The sequence below is a fragment of the Triticum aestivum genome, chromosome 2B (genome assembly GCF_018294505.1).
Source record: "Triticum aestivum cultivar Chinese Spring chromosome 2B, IWGSC CS RefSeq v2.1, whole genome shotgun sequence".
Taxonomy (NCBI): Eukaryota; Viridiplantae; Streptophyta; class Magnoliopsida; order Poales; family Poaceae; genus Triticum; species Triticum aestivum.
This window is the reverse complement of record NC_057798.1, coordinates 783085288-783092623: the sequence shown is the minus strand read 5'-3', so window position 1 is coordinate 783092623 and position 7336 is coordinate 783085288.

The window sequence follows — 7336 nt, the reverse complement described above, 5'->3', positions numbered from 1 at the left end:
CAGCGAACATGTTCTCTCCAAGAGGCCGGAATTCCATCCCCCTAGGGTTTCCCCATGCCGGACAGAGGGCGTTGCAGATCGTTTGGATGTGGAGGAGATTACGATGCAACACCTTCCCTGCCAGTAGCCACTTTGCCAGAGAATCATCGTTGGCGTCGTCGATCACCAGAGGCGTCGCCTCCTCCTCGGTGATGTCCAGCTTCCCGAGTGCCTCCTCCATCTGCGCCCGCGCGGAATGAGGGGAGAGGGCACCACTCCTTTTCCATCCTTTGCCGGCGGTCGGTGTCGCCATTGACCCTGAGCTTGCGTTGCGGCCCGCCGATGGACTCAGCGGCCGCCGTCGAAGTAACATCCAAACCCTAGTCGCCGCAAGGGGTTTTATGGTTTAGAGGAAAACTTTGCCTCTGGTTTTACTTTTTCTGTCCTTGCTCATGCCTTTCTATGTATGTCTGCTACGTACAGTTCGTGTACTTTTTCTGTCCTTGCATTGTTTTCTTCTATTTTGGTTCTATATTAGTACGTTCAGTTGGTGTGAAATCCCCCAATTTTTGGTTAATCTAGGAAGTAAAAATAAGTTCAGTTTGTACACTGTACACTTGTTAAACCACTTTTAACTGAACTTGTACAAGCATCAAATCTAGGATATTTCAAGTCTCTTCACAAAAAATATATTACAGAGCAATAGTTTCATCTTATTGTTCTACCAAGCCGAGTATGAGGTGTATTTGTGGTACTTTGAAGTGTAAAAAATGCAGTAATTGTCCTTCCTCTTTTTTTGTATTCTTGTAGCTCAATCTTACACTTTGTGACTGGGTACTAAATTACATTCTTCTGTTTTGATGTTGCAATGAGAGAATAAAAATGAGATGCGCTGCCACATGGAAAACTTGGACCAATTCATAATATACCAAATTTGGATACTATGTAGTTGTTCTGCATCTGAAATCTCTTATATAGTTGAGTATACTGTAGTTAATTTCATCGATATCTGTGTGCCAGTTATTTGGTGTGAACCTACAGTTCAAGGTTAGTAATTATTTCGCCTGAACCTATAATTCATTTTCATATCTTGTTGTATAATTCTCTTGACATAAAGAGTTCCCGGAGGTTGGATGGCAATTTGAAAATTCCAGTGTCTGCTTCAAGATATATGCATCTAATTTTGGAGTCTATTCATGTTGGTTCAGCATGTTTCCACCACACTCCATATCTCATAGAATTTAGAGCGGAGGGCCTTTTATAGTGAATACTGCATAACATAGTGTTGTTCGTGGGATGCATTTTTTTGTTTCATTTATCTGCTACCCTTGTTGTTGTTTGCATAGTTTATACTCATTTGCTTTGTTTCAGGGGAGGATATACAATATAGGAAAACTTGACCTGAGCTTTTTTGAAATTTTGGTTCCATTGCGTGATTTTTATTTTCCTTTGATGGCTAAGATGCACATGTAAAATCACATAATTTGATCCTTCCGAGTATGGTAGATTCACTACCAATGGTCGACTTATAAATTTACCATGTGTTGCATAATTGTTTCAGATTACCATCCTTGTACAGCAGCAAATCAACTATGTGCCTCTTCTGAGAAGCAAAGATGTTGGTTGTCCACCTTGAAGGTTATCGTTGCTAAAGTGGCTACATAAGATTTGGAATATTTTATCTCACAACTTTCACTTGATCAGTCTAAGAATGAAAGGAAGAATGCATTAAACATACAAAGGTCTCCACGAGGTTTGCTTAAGACGGTAATGTCCTATCTTTAAATCCTCCAAGACTATGCTAGAAACTAATTTCATTACTAACTAGACATATTTGCCATGCATGTTTAGTACCTTGACTATTTATACAGACAAAGCTCTATATCGTGCGATGGAGCGTTTGGGAGCCCGGATGAAGAATGCTTCCGAGGAGGAGAAAGGGGAGAACTGATGAGAATGCTTCCAAACCGCTCTGAATTTTTGTTTTGGCTGACTCGGACTCCTTGTCTGATACAATACATCCGAAGAGCCCTTTTCGTACACTGTTCAAATAAGCTCTTCATTTTTGCGAGTCTGGTCAAACAATGCACTTCAAACAATTCAGTTATTGTCTCGGCAATATTTGGCCAAATGTTGTACTTATCATCCTAGATAATCCCTATTCATTACATATATATGTATCACATTTCCATTTTTTTCTTGTGGGAATAGCACATATCGTATTTCCATTTTTATGTTCTTTAGTTGTTTGAATTTAAAAAGGTGTAGACGAACAAAAAATATAGAAGAAGGAACAAATTAAATAGAGGTGGAATTTGAAAAATGGATTGAATTGCCAGGACGTGCTTTGCACGTGCACGCTTACTAGTATATGTAGAACTAGAGACAACCATGATCTTCATATTATCCATATTAACAAGAGCATGATAAGCTTAACATACTTGGATGGTGCGATCCATCGGGCACACGGCACACATTAATTAGGTCCAAATTTCTAGATAATCCTCCGATACACAAGCATACTAGGTCCAAATGCTACTGACGTTCACGCTTGTTGAAACTTGAAAATGCAGAGAACATGATGGTGGCCATCACCCTCGTCGTCGACGTACATCTACATAATGGTGCAGTAGCCATCACCCTCGTTGTCGACGTACATCTACATAATGGTGCAGTAGCCATCACCCTCGTCGTCAATGTACAACATCTCGGCAGCGTGCCTTGCCTGCTCGATGCGGAATCCTGGTGAGCCAACCGGAGACGATCCTGGTGAGGCAGCCGGAGAAGACCCCGCGTTGCCTGAGGCCGGTCAGCCTAGGGGTGGCCCATAGGGGCAACCGCCCCGAGCCCGAAGAGGGAAGGGCCTTGCTACTAATTAAACTAGTAACACTATATGGTCATACATCACATTTGAAAGATTATTAAATGCATAAAATAGAGCCTTAATTTGAAGGAGCACAAATACACAACACATACTAATTAATAGTTTATACTATTAAGAGGCAAACCGATCTGGTTGGCGAAATTGAGTTTAATTATATTAGTTTCCTTTTATGATGAATGTCTTAGTATCATAATGGAATTCATGATACCAAGATTTGAATGTTTAAACCAGTGCATAATTTTTCATTTGAGAAACTGGTAGAAAATTGCATTTGCACCAAATCAAGCCAAGTGATCTTATGTGAGCATGTCAGATAATCAAATCTTGCGCAATTGTGCAATCAACATGTTTGGTTCTTCGATGATTCTATTAGTGAACCCAACTTGTAAGTCCCATTTGTTATACCCTAAAAGTTTTATGAATATGGTTGCCTAATACATACTAGAATTCACTATTAAAATATTTGATCGTATGTATGATTTAGAAATATCTACCATGTTTTTCAATAATATTAAAAGATATATGAAGAAACACACACACACACACACACACACACACACACACACACACACACACACACACACACACACACACACACACACACACACATATATATATATATATATATATATATATCATACACTATATAGTTTATGCAATATGAGAAAATTAATTTGAAGGAATTTTTAACAAGAAATAGATTTGGAAAATCATGCAATTTAAATTTTGTAGAACCAAAAACTTTCATTACTATAAATTACAATTGTGTGATAATGAATATATTATTTGAAAACATTCTTATGTGACTGAGTAATAAAATTGTATTAATTAAAATTATAATATGGTCACTTAGTTTAGAATATGTATAAAAGTTCAGTACAAAAATAGTTATTTACATCGTCCCGGGCCCCAAAATGATTTGGACTGGCTCTGGGTGAGCCCTGCGCGGAAGAATACCTGGCGTTGCGTGCGTCCGGTAGGCCCTGCACGGAACAAGACGCGGATGCCGGCGCCGGCGAGTGCGGCCTGATGTCCATGTCCATCTCGATGTTGACCGCCTCGCCGCCGCTGGTGCCGCCACGCCGATGACGATGATCTCGGCGACGACGGCGAACCTGGGGCTCCTGGCGGCGCAGGATGAACCTGGCGTACCTCCAGACCATGAGGAAGATGGCAATGCCACCTAGAACGCCTCCAACTATGCCGCCAATCTGGCCACTGGAGAGGCCCTTGTGCTGGCCGCCGTCTGTGGATGCCGCCGAGCTCGTCAGACTGGCTGTCTCGTTCGCCTTGCAGGGCCCGACGATGCAGGTGACATTGGGGCACACCGGCGCGTCGCAGGAGCAGGAGCAACATGTATGCGTCGTGCCACCGCCACCACCGGCCGCCGTGCCGTTGGTGCTGTTGGGGCCTGCTCCTTGCCGAAGCTGAGGCCGACGCCGATCCCGCCGGACTGGCTGCCATCGCTGTTCGAGTTGGAGTTGGCGTTGGAGTTGGAGTTGGCGTTGGCGATCACCGTGCACGGCGCCAGCGCCGGGCACGTAGGGATGGCAGGGCACTGAGCCTGCATGCACGAGCCACAGGCCGGGTAGGGCGAGTTGCAGTACTGCACCTGCGCCTGCCCGCCCTCGCCCATGAGCAACGCAACAACGACCGCTGCAAGCCAGAGCTTACCGCCCATCGCCGAGACGAGAGGTGGCGGAACTACGGTGAGAGGCGAGTGAGTGAGGAAGAGCCGAGCAGAGTGGGGTGGCTCGATCGAGGGGAGAAGGGAAACGTCAATGGAACAGCGGCGAGAGGTGAGCGAGCGACGGAGAGGCGAGCAGAGTGGTCGCTTGATCAAGGGGAGATGGTAAGCAGCCTGCAGCCTGCAGCAGTAGGTAATGATGAGTCCGCAGAGGGAGGAGACCAAGGGGGGGGGTTGTGTACTTGGCAGCGCCTTCCACTTCCATCAGAAAATATAAGTGAAAAAAACATAAGTAAGGAAAACACTCTTCTCCCCCATCCTTTGCATCCCCACCCTCCTGCTCTGCCGCTGTCGCTGTACCACTCCGGCTACCGCACACGCATTGCCGGACTTTCACAACCAACACTGATGCGCCCGCCTGCCTTTTACGACGGTGCCGTCCACCTAGGACCCGTCCGCAGCCAGGTACACTCCGCCCCCTGTCGACAACATCCATGGCGGACACCATGCCCGGCAGGTGTTCGGTCAAATGCCATTGAGCTTATTTTCGAGCGTCATGCCATTTTTTAATGGTATAAGGATGGCGGGGGTACTTGACCATGTAAGATGAGTTGTGTGATACGTGGTTGGACGTATCCGCGGATTTCGTAGGAAGGAGCAGAAGGGGGAGTTTCTGGCAGAGCGTGCATTATTTGTTTCACATGTGAAAGCGCGCTGCGCCCTATGGCATACACATCATCCATGATCGTAATGTGGCAGCGCAGGAGATCGTAAGTTTTGCTTCTTCTTGTTCAAGTTGTTGATTTGATCATTCATTCACTCAATGGTGTTCTATAACTTCTGTAGCCCGTACACGCTGCCATGATTTACCACAGGATAGAGGGACGACCATTTATGCACATACACTGTTGGATGAAGTTCAAGGGGCAGTATGTGTGAGACGACAAGGTCTGTTCAATTTGAATTTGAACTATTTCTTGTTGAATTGAAACTATTGTTGTACTAGACCTATTTGCGTGCTATGTATGGATAATTTGTGCTATTTTTTATCTGAAGTTTGGTGAATTTCATCGGGTTTGATGAATTTCGTCCATCTTATTTAAACACGGCTTGAAATGTATACGCATAGTGTTGGACGGCCGCTTCCCACACCTGTTTCTACATACTATTCCCCTATTCATGGACGGATGCCGACGGGAACGTCTCCTTCCAATGAAAACGCGTCACCGAAAATCTTGAAATAAATCCAGACATAATGCGAGCACCAGGACTTGAACCCTGATGGGCTGAGAATACCAGTGCCCCTCTAACCATCCAACCAATTATTGGTTCACAGATAGTTCTCGTTTCTAAGATTTGTTGGTGATACTATTAGACCGACCGTGTCCATCACGCATGTGAGTAACTGCGCATCATGGCCGGCTCGATCGGTGGCCAGCCAGTCGGTCGAACACACAGCCAGTCATATGACGACGTGCATGTACACTACCACGTCTTCTTTTTAGGATAACATAATGTCTTATTTATTCAAAAAATTCATAAGGAATCTCTGATGATATAATGTGCACAATATAGTCCGGAGGGACATGAAACCCAATTTGGTGAATTTCATTGGCACAACCTTCTTTTGCCAGTGTCACCCGCTATGATGTGCTTGTAACACGTAGAAGGGAAAGGGGGGGTGTTATCCAAGCGATGGCCCTTACTGTTGTGCAGGGTTAGCTCGGTTATTAAGAATAAATATTAAGACAAAATCATTTGTCATTTAATGAGTATACGTCATTCATTTCTAAGGAATTGCTTTCTCTACCATACTGACCCTTTCTCTCACTACTGTTCTGGATAGCATCCCACTTCCTCCTTACTCTTTACCTTCTCCTTGATCGATCTAAGTGATCTTGGGTACCCGCAGAGCTTTAGAACAAGAAGAAGACAAGAGATAACTCCATTGCAATCGAATACATAGAAATAATGTTAAATACGTAGTGCCATCCCAATCATTCCGCGAACAAATGCATAGGGTTGCAAGGCCTTGCGTAAACCAATTGCCTTACCGAATTACTCACACATGATGATCGGATCGCAAGATGAACTCATTGAAGACAACATAGAGATGAATGATTGATTGATAATATGTCTTGTAATAGTTGCTGAATGCAATTCACCGATTACAATTATGACTAACTTGGAGGGAATGATTGTGGAGACGAGATGGGGATTGACGGTTGCAGGACTGGAAGATGGGTTCTGATTCTCCATTTATTGAATCGTGCAATCCCTGTTGACATTTTGGCATCAGTCCCCTTATAGAAGGTGGTCATGAGGACCATCTGGAGCCAGCGACGTGTGGTACAAGCGGATGAGACTTGCCTGCTCCCCTTCTGTGTGCCCATACGTGCTCCCGCACACGTGGCTTGATTTGATTGGAACAAAATAAGGCCCGACCCCACCCTCTTAAAATCAGGGGGGGGGGGGACGATTAGATTAGAAAGAAAAAGGGAAAAAAGACAGCCGTTGGATGAGGTGGGAGCACGGATGGGAGCATGGAAAGGGAGCAGGCAAGCCGGATCCGGTACAAGCGGCCGTGCTCGTGCCATGCATCGTCTTGTGCTTTGTTAAGCATGCTGCGCCTCTTGTTGATTTGCCTCTTCGGCCAAACTTTGTATTTCCTTGTTTATGATGGTATCCTTCCATGTTTTGGCCCTTTTCCTGCGGAAACATATTAAACAAATGATTTCACGATCTTCCACTCATTAGTCATTACTCATCCAAACTTTGATTAATTC